The sequence below is a fragment of the Theropithecus gelada genome, chromosome 18, assembly GCF_003255815.1.
Source record: "Theropithecus gelada isolate Dixy chromosome 18, Tgel_1.0, whole genome shotgun sequence".
Lineage (NCBI taxonomy): Eukaryota > Metazoa > Chordata > Mammalia > Primates > Cercopithecidae > Theropithecus > Theropithecus gelada.
Window position 1 is genome coordinate 67,228,078 of NC_037686.1, and position 13,518 is coordinate 67,241,595.

The window sequence follows — 13,518 nt, forward strand, 5'->3', positions numbered from 1 at the left end:
GCATAAATGACCCAGCTGGTGGTATTCTGTTACAGCAGCATGAAAGTGACTAAGGTAGCCCCCAAACCCTTTCAGATTATGTTTCCTTAGGTTTGTTAGAGGTAAAAAAAAAAAAAATGGGATTGTTTCTGAGATATCTGCCTGCTTTTCTAGCCTCACAAAGACCCAGGTACAACTTTAAAAAGACTGCTTACAAAAACCTGGAAAACACAAGCCATCCTCTTCACCTGGGAGAAAAGGGAAAGGAGGGGAGAAATTGAGGATGAAACGTGCTTTTCCTTTCACTTATATATGGCGGGGAGTGGGGGTGCATTTTAAAAGGAAACTTTCATGAAGGGGAGAGGGGTCACAGTGGCGTTCCCCAGTCCCTCATCCTGTCGCCTGCCAGGAACACTGAGTGTTCTACAAGCTTTGCAGCAGAGTGGCTCCACCAGTGCACTTACGAAGACTTGGCACCCCGACTGTGAAAGCTTTCCAATTTTTGTACTAATTTATGTCATTTATACTTTCAGCATCATTGTAGATATTACTTCTAAAAAATGGTACCATCTCACTCAATATTTTCTTTTCAAAATAAGAGAGCGTCTATGGAATCTCTTTTTAAGTAAATACTACCATAAGATAGCTGGACGATAGACAGATAGATACGGATGGATGATGGATGGATGGATGGATAGACTGATAGGTGGATAGCTAAGATAATAGCTTCTCTCTCTAAAGTTAACACATTCCAGCTATTTCCTTAGAGCAAGTACCTAAACATTCTGACTACTCATTAGTTGAAAATGGGCCCCCTGTTTTATTCTTCAGACTCAGCTGTTGAATCAAGCTGGGGAGGAGACGACTGCATTGACAACTTCATCAGGAATCTCAGACATATATGTTCCAAGGAAAATTCACATTTGAATTTATTATGAGCCCATATGGACCCTTGGAAGCAGCAGCAGGAACAGCTGTCTTCTGAGGTCCTTGCCAATGGGCCCGAAAGTCAATTGCACCATTGACCTCAAGTAGAAATGTCCTCGCCCACCCTGCCATGAACTTTCCAAGTTGCCATATGGTGCTTCCTGCTCTCCGGTGAGCCCCTCCCATATGGTCCCCCCGTGGGGAGGTTACAGTCCCAGGAAGATTTGGAGAACAGAGTCACAAGGATGGATCCAAGAACACAAGGTATGGCCAAGCTGCAGATGTGTGTACGTACATTTCCAACAGCCTCCTCCACACGGCTCATGCTGGACCTCAAAGGATGTGTTTAATCATCCCTCTTCTCGGTCCAGAAAGGATTTAAGACAGATCGCTATGTTACAGCCGTTGTTCACGATTTAGGAGTAAATATATTTTCTCAATTATCCTCAAGAAGAAAAATAAAAAAATCAAACCAAAGCAAAATAAAATATCAAAGACTCAAAAGAGATTTTAGCAAATTACTGTCACAAATTTTACAAACCTACTTTCTTTGCCTGACGCATCTCAGTTTTTTTCCTATCCGTATCTTTAGAGTCTCAAAAAAAGGCTGCAGGGATCTAATATCCTTCATCAATTACGCTGCAACATATGCTGCAACAGCAATCACAGACTTACCCCATTTTTGTAGCGAGAGAAAGAGATTTTAAAGACGCATCATTTGTCTCTACTTATATTTGGGTACACAGCCTACTTATCCTTGTTACCTGCTTTTCTTCCTCTCAAAAAAATGAAATAAAATAGAAAATTAATTACATCCATAAAAGTGCAAAACGTAAAGAAAAAGCAACATCAGAAGTAAAGTCAAATTCTATCCAGACAACATGTGAGTAAACAGTCCCTTGAATTTTAAAACATTTTGAGAATGAGCAGGAGATGCAAATAATGGAATGTTCTTTTCAACTATGAGCATAGCATATCATAGAAACTGGGTTTATTCAGGGTTATAGTCACACATACAAGTTCTATGTTCCTGACAACATGAAACCAAGCCTCTTGCATGTACACAAATGTGAACGTGCCTCCGATGTTATTCACAGATAGGTAGAGCATATTTTGGATGTGAGAGCGGAGTTGCTTTACTTCCCAACTCATAGAACAGTTCTGTACGAAGGATATGAGCAAAAAATAAACTTGATTTTTATAGACTTGTGTTTTTTTCCAAGGCCTTGGCCCATAATCTTATTAAATGTAACAGTTCAAAATAAGTTTCCCTGGGAAACTTCAAAAACTGACTCATATCTTTGAAAACACCGACTTTTATAAATGTTTATTATCGATGTCCAATTACCAAAAAAGTCAGAAATTTCCAATATGGAAGATTGCAACTTAAGAAGTAAATATTCACCCTTTATTCCCTCTCAGAAACAATCGGAATCAGTAGTTTTGTGTATGTACCCTTTCAGGGTTTAAAATTTATAGGGATAGATATTTGTATAGGTACACACACACACCGACAGATGTGCTGTTTTTTCTTTAAAGAAAATGGAACTGGAATTTACCAGCTGTTCTACGTCTTGCTTTTTCCATGTAATGATCTGTCCTGGATGTCTTTCAATTCCCGTGTCCCCTTTCTCTTGGGAGGCCCCAGTTTCCCACCCATGGTGTGGCTGGGACAGTGGCCCCTTGTTTACCACTCCCTGTTGACGGACAGTTAACAGGGGGTGGGTAGGCTGTTGATTGCCGTCGATTTTTAGTAATTGTGAGATCCAGCACTGAGTCTGCTGTGCGTGCGGCTTTCCAGCATGGAGTCTGCCCTGCGTGTGGCTTTCCTGACTTGGGCAAATGTGCCTCTGGAATGGTGTTGGGTCCCTCAGTAAGAGACAGGATGAGCGTGGCACGCCTGCGGACAAGGAGAGCCTGACTGGCCTCAGGAGACAGCTTCCAGCCTCAGATTCACAGTCACTGGGAGTGGGCCTCGAAGCTCCAGAAAAAAATGGTTTCCAACTTTTTATTTTAAAACAGACAGATCCCTTTTCAAATAAAAGCTGACTTGGGCCACCTCTGTCTAAGAACATCAGGAAAAACGTTCTGTCTGAAATAGGATGAGGGGGCTCAGAGACAGGCCTTAGTTTCCTCTTTTCTCCCCATGCCTGCTCAAACTCCTTGGGCTCCAAGAAACAAAGTTTAAAACATCAGAGTGAGAACCAGCAGGAGACACCGACCTGTGTGATCGGGGGTAGAGCAAGGTCAGGGCAAACCCAAATCACATCCTCCCGGGCCCCGCGGGCACATGGGGAGCTCCTTCTATGGGACAAACTCGGGCTTCACATGGGAAAGAAGCCTGCAGAGCACAGACGGGACGGGGTGCAAGCAGCAGCGTGCGGAGGAGCAGTGTGAAAACTGCAGCTATTTTGAACTTACGAAAATCGTCACGATACCCCTCATATTGTGTCCCTCTGCCCCGTTCCACCGTGTGCAGGCCTAGAAATCACCCGTCTGCAAGTCAGTCTCCCGTCAGGGAGGGAACATTTTGATGACTGTTTTGAGCCTAGCAAGGGGCCTTCCTGAGTTTCACGGATCTTAGGAGGAGACATTTGCAGCAGGTTCCTCATCTCAATCAATAGCCACCGTGTTTATTGCACAGCTCCTCCAGGCCAGGCCTTGTGCCTGGTGAGAGGATATAAAGAGAAGCAAGCAGACACGGCTCCAGCCCTGGCGTGGTTTCTTACACGAGTGGTGACCAACTGTGCAGTGCTTGGAGGCAGCGTCAGAAGCTGAGGCCACCCTGGAGAGAGGGGCTAAGCCTGCAGCATGGGATAACTTCCCTGGGGAAGAGCCCAGGGAGGGGATGAAGAAGGTGGGCGGGGTGTAGGGCAGAAAGTGTAACATGGAGAGGGCTTGTCTCGGTCCAGTTCTGGGGCAATGGGAAAGTCACTGCTAGGACTCACACCGTCCTCCACGGACCACTTTTGATGCCTCCAGCCCTCCTCTCCGGGAATACCCTTCGGTTTACTCAGTATCTCTGCTTCAGTGGCAGAGAGACACCCACACTAGGCTTGCTGAAAACTTGGTGGGCTCCTGTCTCCCCAGCAACACCAAGTCTCAATGAAGAACAACTGCATCTTCTCGGTCCAGTGGCCACAAAACATGGGGTGCTGCCGGGGTGATCTCTTGGCCCACGCCTGGTCTGTCAGCCAATTCTATGCAGAGACTCCCACTCCCCCATGGGCCCTTGCTGGGCCCAGCCAGGCTCTGAGCCCCCGCCAAAGCCTTCACCCTCATCTTCCTGTGTTGCCTCCCCCAGGCCTGTTCTCGACACAGCCTCCAAAACCCCTCCACTTCCCACCCTCAGAATCAGAGTCCAGCCTGTGGGATGATCTCCCGCGACCTCTTCATCATCCTCTGCTCGTCTCTGGCCTCCAGCCTCCAGAGAGCTCCTCTGCCACACTGCTCACACCTCCACAGTCCAGCCTCACAGCCCTTACCAAGCTGTGCCCCTGCCCGGAGGCTCTCCTCCCTGGACAATATCCCTAGATGGCCACCCTGCTCTGCTTCTACCCAGAGTACTCACCACGTTTTAGCTTAAGGTAAACGTAACTTGCTGTTTGCTGTATTTGTTATTTATCATCTGCCTTCAGCACACCCATCCCCCTGCCTCGGAATATTAGCTCTTTGAGGACATGGATTTTTTGGCCCGTTTTGTTCATTGATCTGTTCCCAGAGTGCCGGGCACATTGTAGGTGTTCAATAAAAATGTGTGGAAGGAATGAATGAGGTTTGAAGGAGGGAAGGCTGTGAACAGAGGCTTGGACTTCTCCACCTAAGAGCGGGTTTGTGGAGGCTGCTGACAAGGCTGCCACATTGATCTGGGTACCAGAGGAGAGAGGGGCTGGGCCAGGGCAAGTGGAGATGAATGGATGGAGTGAACTGGACAGCACTGATGGGCTTGTGGGGGAATTGGGGACGGGGGGAAGGGATGGTGTTGATGGCCCCCTATTTCAGGATGGGGCACAGGGGTCTGAAAGCCCTGAGGAGCCCCTGGTCTGAGAAGCCGACACATTCCATTTTGGAGAATTGAGTGTAGGAAGTCTGTTAAGAACCAAACAAGAAGGAAGATTGATTCTCGTGGAACTGGGGGTGGGGATTGGGAAATAAAATTGTGTTTGGCTTCACCTTGAACATGGAATAGGACTTCGGGGGCAGTGATGGTGAGAGAACCCAGGGGGTCCGTAGGTACCACTGGGATGGGCAGTGTCTGCGCACCGTCAGCTTGACGAGTGCACACAGACAAAGGGAAACAGATGAGAACAAGCGTCATGAACTACACAATGATCTTGGATGCTAATGTTATCAGTCTCCCACCCAAATTCTGTAAAGGGCTGATTATTCTGGAACGTGTGACTGTGCTGTTGCTTTGGTGCTGTGGAAAACTCATAGTTTCCTATTTTTGGTGACTCTCCACCAGCTGCAATTTTCAAAAGTAGGTTTCCTTTGTTTTCCCACAGACAGAAAACCTTCAGTGACTTGGGCAGAGTGTCGCTTAAGTGAAATAGGTGCCAGTCCTGTTGTGAGGGGTAAACAGATCTGCATCGTTCATGATGTGGGAAGGAGAGAGGCAGAATGAGGTGGGGGCCATTGATTCATGGAATCCCTGATGGCGCTAGAGTCATAGAGGCAAGTGGCAGTTCTGGGACTAGATTCCTGGTGTGTGGTGCACGTGTGAGCGCACACATGGAGGGAGGATGCGTGCATGAGTGTGGTGGTGTGTGTGTGTGAGCGCACACATGGAGGGAGGATGCGTGCATGAGTGTGGTGGTGTGTGTGTGTGTGAGCACACACATGGAGGGAGGATGCGTGCATGAGTGTGATGGTGTGTGTATGTGAGCGCACACATGGAGGGAGGATGCATGCATGAGTGTGATGGTGTGTGTGCATGTGTGTGAGAGCAAGAATGCCTGCATGAGTGTGATGGTGCATGTGCGTGTATGAGCACGCATGTGAGAAGGAGGATGCGTGCCTGAGTGTGATGGGGTGTGTGTGTGTGTCAGCATGCATGTGAGAAGGAGGATGTGTGCATGAGTATGATGGTGTGTGTGCGTGTGTGAGCATGCATGTGAGAAGGAGGATGTGTGCATGAGTATGATGGTGTGTGTGTGTATAAGCATGCATGTGAAGAGGATACATGCATGAGTGTGGTGTGTGTGCGTATGAGCATGCATGTGAGGAGGATACATGCATGAGTGTGGTGTGTGTGTGTATGAGCATGCATGTGAGGAGGATGTGTGCATAGTGTGATGGTGTGTGTGTGTGAGCATGCGTGTGAGAAGGAGGATGTGTGCATAGTGTGATGGTGTGTGTGTGTGTGTGAGCATGCACGTGAGAGCAAGGATGCATGCATGAGTATGACTGTGTGCATGTGTGAGCATGCATGTGAGAAGGAAGATGTGTGCATGAGTGTGATGGTATGTGTGTATGTGTGGCCTTGCACAAGTGTATGTGCGTGCGTGTATGTACAAATGTGCATGTGAGTGTGTGTGTGTTTCGGGGTTGGCGGTGGCTTTTTAAACAGAAGCAGTCAAGCGCAGGCCACAGGTTCTCCGCCTGATTCCCCTGGTGTCAACAGAGAGGAAGATGATGCCCCACAGGCTGGAGTGAGCACATGGGGCTCTAACCCCAGCGGAAGCAGACAGTGGGGAACCAGAGGCAATTGCTACAGAAGCTGGCAGGCTGGTGCACCTTAACAGAGATGCTCTTGGAAATGATGATGCCCTGGTCCAGCCCGGGCCTTGTGGTCCCGCTGCTGATCATGAACGAAAAAGAAAACCTCCTTGGTCAGAGACCGGGAAAGTCAGCCTGCTTCTGGATGCCCACGGACCCAGCCAAGCCAGCGTGCACACTCTTTCCCTTAGCAAACTGGATTATAAATACCCCTAGATGATCCAGATTATAGCACTTCTGAAGTTATGTGATTAAAGAAGCATTTAAGAATTTGGCCATTTTCCTTCCAAGAAACTGCATAAATTACATTATTATGAAAACCAGAACATTAGGATTTTTTTCCAGGCTATAAATTGTTTTTAGTAGAGATGTTGCTTTTCTTTTGTGGGATTTCTGAGCCTCCACAGTGAATTAAAGTTCACAGCTCTTACAACTCAGGTAAACTATTTTAAGTTTTCATAAATAGGTTTGCCTTTTTGCCCTTTTTACACTAGCTGTGTTAGCTGAAACCTTTTGTTCTAAATGTTTGTGACGTTTCTGGCTAATGAATTCAAGGGTATTGATTTTTCTTTCAAAGACAGCATCTTCCCTAATTATACAGGGCTTCTCTGGCACGCGGCATTGCTCCCACCTGCCTCAGACCCTCCACACAGAACCTGGGAGCCGTGGCCCCCTCAAATCAGGGGCAGGGTCTCTATCAGGTACCCCAAGGCCCCTCCCACAACTGTACCCTGGTCCACCTCATGTGTTAAGGCCTCAGCCCACAGTCCTCCCTCCCTGAGCCTATCTGGGACCATCTTTCTAAAGCTGCTTGGAGTGATGAAGCTTTGTCATCGCAGTGGGACAAACCGACCTCCTGCCCATCTCCTGTGGAGAAGGATGAGTGGCCAAGGTGGCCGAACAAGGAGGTGAGGGAGAGAGAAATGAACTTAGAGAGTGCAGGCTGGCAGGGCCCCTCCTGCAGGGAAGCCCTCCACCCTGCTGCCCAGGTTGCCTGGGGACTACTGGCTCTCGCCCACAGGGCAAATGACGTCTACAACAAGCAAGCTGCTGCCTCCACTCCAGAGGAACCGCAGCCTTTGCCCATCTGCTAACCTCAGCTGCTCAAAGTCAAGCAGGAGCCAGGCGCTCTTGCACTGACTCAGTTCTCAGCTGCACAGCCAGAAGGTTCTCTGCAGTCCACAGCCCCACAGCAGAGCCCACCACTCTGAGGCAGGGAAGCTCGGTCAGGTCTCAGACAGGTGATAGGCATCAGAATCACCTGTGGAATGTGATAGAAAGACAAGGACCAGGCTCCCTGCCCCCGAGGCTCTCTTCCCTGAGACAGGAGGTGAGGCCCAAACTCTGCTGGCTGAGAAGGCTCCTGTGTCAGCTGGAGCCCTTGTTTGGATTCCCCTGTGTGATGTGGCTTCCAGAGGGCTGGGGATGGGGCTGTCGCTGCAGCGTTATATCACTGAACAGAGTCTGTGCCAAGAAAGGAGTTGAAGGGCACAGTGAGAAGCAGTTAGGAAGAGAAGCAGGAGAGATTACTTCCTACACCAGAGCCAACCTTGTGGCTTAAGATAGCCAGTACTCACCAGTTACTGACCCCCTCAATATGTCCACTGTCCCATTAAACCCTCACAACAGCCCTATGAGATAAGGCAATTACAATTATTAATGCGCTTACAGATGGGGAAACTAAGGCACGGGGAGGTTAAGTAACTTGCCTAGTGTCAATAAACTGACAGATGATGCTGCTGAGAAAAGAATTTCGGATTTTCATCTCAGAGGTCATGTTTCAGCCACTAGACATGGGAAATACAATGGATGCCAGTGACTTTAATTTTTAATTTAATTTAATTTAATTTTTAAATTTTTTTTGAGACAGAACCTCACTGTGTCACCTAGGCTGGAGTGCAGTGGCACAATTTCAGCTCACTGCAACCTCTACCTCCCAGGTTCAAGTAATTCTTGTGCCTCAGCCTCCTGAGTAGCTGGGATTACAGGTGTCTCTCACCACACCCAGCTAATTTTTGTATCTTTAGTTGAGACAGGGTTTTGACATGTTGGCCAGGCTGGTCTCGAACTCCTGACCTCAGGCGATCCACCTGCCTCCACCTCCCAAAGTGCTGGGATTATAGCCGTGAGCCACCATGCCCGGTCTGCCAGTGACTTTAGAGGAGGAAAAGGTAAAGTCTGAGCCCAGAGCAACCCAAGTAAGAGGCAGGAGAAGCAGAGAAGGGTGAGTGAGTTTCTGTAGCACGGAGACGTCCAAAGACAGGAAGAAAGTGCCCTGCTTGTGAGCTCCTGGACTCCTGGCCACCTATGGCAGGTGCACTTGACAGCGATAACTTAAGAACACCCTGAGAATGGCCATGTATGCATGATTCCTTAGCTCCGTTCCAAGCCAAGGAATCTGGGAGTGGCCATCCTGGAGATTCATTCCTTATCTATGAGGAACATCTGAGCCCCCAGCCCACACCACAGAACGCAGCAATACCAGGGATAAAGGCCGTTTGTTTTGGGTTAAATGAAGGTTGCTGGGTGGAGGTAGTTGATGAGAGGCCGCTCAGCAAAGTGCTGTATAAACTGCATGCCTTTTGCAAGTGACTGCAGTTCTCCCGTCCAGCCCAGCACAGCCGGATCGTTCTGTGTAAAAGTTCCCCTCAGTGAACTCTACGTCTTGTGTGCTGACTCTGGGTCTTTTCTTCAGCCTCCCAAACCTGCTGATACAGGAGTGAAGAAGAAATTCCTCAGGCAGATAGTGAAGGCATGGGAGTCCTCGGTAAGGCTTTTCTTTTTAATGACAAAGCAACCCCAAATCATTTTCTAACAACGAGCAGCCTGTAAAGTCGAGCTGCAAACAGACACAAGCAAGCTGGGAGTCTGCATGAGGGAATGCCGATGGGAGCAAGGGACTAGACATGTTCAGGATAGCGGCTCCACCTTCCCTTCTCTGCCAGCACGTGTGCAGTGAAGAGCAGACAAGATGGCCCCGATCCACTGGAAAGTCCATTGGCATAATAAGATTAGGGTGGGGCGACCAGCCTTCCCCCATGCACTATGTAAACGCCATACCTGATCCAACCAATCTGTGAGGCCTGTGTAAATCAGACACAGCCTTCTTAAACCAGACTATAAAATCCGGTGCATTGGCCACCAGCTGGTCCCTTCCACTTGGAGACCTCTTCTCTTCTGCCTATCAAACCTCTGCTCCTAAACTCCTCGTGTGTGTCCATGTTCTAAATTTTCCTGGCGCACAACAAGGAAACCCAGGAATATAGACCCCAGACAACATAGCTCCTTCACTGCCATCCCTACTGCAGTTAATATGGGTCCAGCACGACAGGCCTCGTCAACTGCTCAAACAAGACACTCAAAGTGGAGCTCAGCAAATGCCTTTCTCCGCTCTTCAGAGTGTCCTGTAGGATTTCTTGAAAGGCTGAGCCTCAGCAACGTGCAAGAGTGAACTACACCCTACTGGAAAAATACGAGGAGCAGAAGGAAGGCCAACCTTGGGAATCAGAAGCCCTCAGGGCAGGTTTCAGGATACAAGAGGGGGGCCAAATCGTTCTTGGGCATTCTCATTTCACAAAGCAAAAGTGGCTAGTCCAGCAGAGGGCACGGCCCAGGAGCAGACAGCTCCCTCGGGTGCATTTTAAAAAACAAGCATGAAAGCCCTTCGACTTGGTGAAAAACAGACAGGCAGCCTTTTACCCTAAAGTGTACTCAACAGTGAAAGAAAAAGAAGTATGTTTCTTAGCAAAGAGTAGCCAGCTTCAGTCATCTGTTTCCTCACTGACGGTAGCAGTCAATAATTAGACCATGCATTGCAAGAAAATATCTGCAGCATATATACTGGATTAATCATTTCTTTAAAAAACGGCCTAGTGAAAAATTAGCAAAGTCTGCACAATTCACCAAAAAAGTACACGTGTAGCTAATACATGAGCACAGCCTCATCAGTGATGTGGAAATGCAAATTGATAAGATCTGTGTCTCCCCCTCCTATTAGGCAGAAACAGAATCAACCAATAATATCTAGTTTTTGTGAGGATACGAGAAAAGCGTATGGGTAGGGGGATAAATTGGTGTAGTCTTCCTCAAGGAAAATTTGTCAACACCTATCAAAGTGTGCTGGGGCCTGGCAACAGAAGCTGGCTGAGGATGTTAATGTTGCTGGTAGCAGCGTCCAGCTGGATGCACTCTCTGGTCGCCTTTCGTTCAGGGGTCCCCAGCACCCGGCCATGGACCGGTACTGGTCTGTGCCCTGTCAGGATCTGGGTTGCACAACAGGAGGTGAGCAGTGGATGAGTGAGCCAAGCTTCATCTGTATTTACCGCCACTCCCCATGGCTCACGTCACCACCTGAGCTCAGCCTCCTGTCAGATCAGCAGCAGCATTAGATTCTCATAGGAGTGCAAGCCCTATTGTGAACTGCGCATGGGAGGGATCTAGGCTGCAGGCTCCTTATGAGAATCTAATGCCTGATGATCAGTCACTGTCTCCCATCACCCCCAGATGAGACCATCTAGTTGCAGGAACACAAACTCAGGGCTCCCACTAATTCTACATGAGGGTGAGTTGTGTCATTATTTCATTATATATTAAAATGTAATAATAGAAATAAAGTGCACAATAAATGTAATGTGCTTGAATCATCCTGAAACCATCCCCCTTACCCCATCTGTGGAAAAATTGTCTTCCATGAAACCAGTCCCTGATGCCAAAAAGGTTGGGAACCATTGCTTTAAGTCAGTAAGGAAAACCCAGACCAAACTTTTAGCCAAGACCAGCATCCACAGAGAGCGGCTCCAGGTGCAATGTCATACAAAGCTAAAGCCTGACACTGGGTCTTCCTGAGATAGAGTGCAGGTGTAGTGGGATTCAGAAGCTGGTCCCCTACCTGGAGTCCTTCTCATTGGCATTTGGCCACTGCTACCGAGGAACATTCCTGTGCTCGTTTCTGTACCACTGTGCCATGGGCGTGGTGCTCATCATCTCCTTAAGTCCTCACAATAGGCTGTGAGTGAGGTGATTATCCCCATTTCAGAAGGTAAGGAACGGACTCTGAGAGGCAAGGTTTTAAATGAAAATCAATAATCAGCTCCATCCGCTTCAGCTGTAACACAGATTGCTTTTCTTTTAAAGGTACAGAAGTAAAAGGGTGGTTTAAAGGAGGAGCAGCCCATGAATGTGAGCCGGGTGGGGGCGTTTCTTTCCATAGCTATGTTTTCCCCTGAATGAACAGACAGTAGAGCCAGAGTGGCATCTGTTTACCAACTACAGGGGCTAGTGCAGTGAATGAAAGAGTATCTTTACGTGGTCATTGTTTTTAGAAATTTCCAACCAAACTCCTCCACTTACTGCTGTTCAAAGAGTAGCTTCCAAATCAAGATTTAAAAACAGTTATTCTTCCAATAATTTAAGGTAATGTCCTGGGTGTTCATCTTGGGTACTCTAGAAGGGCTGAGCAGGCTGGGCCTTAGTATGGGGCAGGATGCACGGGAGGCTAAGCCGGGTGCACTTCTAGGAGGCAGCATGTCTCCCAACTGTTGGCTTTAATTTGTCTCATGTGAGATGCGAATTGAGAGGAGGGTTTAGCAGTATTGGCAGCGTTTGTAAACACTTGTTACATTATGTGACCTTGCCAGTTGACGTTGGCCAACTGACTTGTTGACCAGTCCAGGTATCTACAAACTTGTGGCCTGAGCCACCTACGATTTCTACACAACCCACAATGTGTCATGGTTTTGTCAGCTGTAAGCCAATAGTGTATACAATTATGGAATTCTTTCTTTTCATCAAATGAAGTTTTAACTACAATTTGTCAAGGTAAACTGTGGCAATGGAATCCTGATGAAGGACTGGAGATGAATAAAGCACCATTTTGCTTTAATTTGGATAAAACTTAAAGAGGAATAGCCTGAGCTTGATGAGTTTACTTCATAATCTTTTTCAGATCCCATCAACGTGTCTCTGAGAGTGTTCTGTCTATCATGTGTTATTACAACAAAACATAGAAATCATTTAGGGAGACATTTTCCTCTATGAGTGGGGTTGTTGCTCAGTTAGATCAGCCAGAAAAAAAGTCATTTGTCATATTCAAAATACTAAATATTGATATACATAGTGTTAATTTATTACATTATATAAAAGCATTATTTTGCAAGGTTTCAAAATTGAAAAAAAAACTGAGTTTCACCACAATTTAAGAGCCACTGCCCTAATGGGAATTCCCAGGCAGCGATGGAAAAGGGTGTGTGTGTGTGAGTGTGTGTGTGTATGTGTGTAACTGGGTAGCCAGACATAAAGGGAAGAGATAAAACAGCTCCCTTTCATCAATAAAACCACAATCGTCTTGGATAATTATATATTGCATAGTCCCCATCGTAAACAAAAACATATGTTTCCATTTTGGTTGAAATGAAAGCTAACTATTTCTCTTTTCCAGGCTGGCTTTGCTGCCTGGTCAGTGAGCTCAGGCCACTAATGAATGGGTGGCATCCCAGCGTCTACCCACGAAAGACCCATTCTGACCTCCCAGAGCAAAACCCCACTGTTTAAAGGACACAGAGGGCAAAGCCCTGGTGGCTTCCCTCCTTCCCTCCCTCCCTCTGTCTCACACCCATCTTCCTGTAAACCTTTTTGCTTGTAGAGAACCTGCCTAGAAGGTGAGCATGGCCCAAAATATGCCCCTGACTACCACAGAAAGGCATCGTACCCAGCGCAGCTCTGGGGAAAATAGAAGCCTCCACCCAATAGCGCAAACCCTGCCCTTTCCTTTGGAATCCGCTAGTCCTAGGCCTGGCCATCGAACTTTGGTTTTAATTTACTTGTGCTGCAGGGTGACTGACATGGGTTTTTTCTTCTTGCTAGAATACAATTGCAAAGTGAGTCTTCATGTCCATG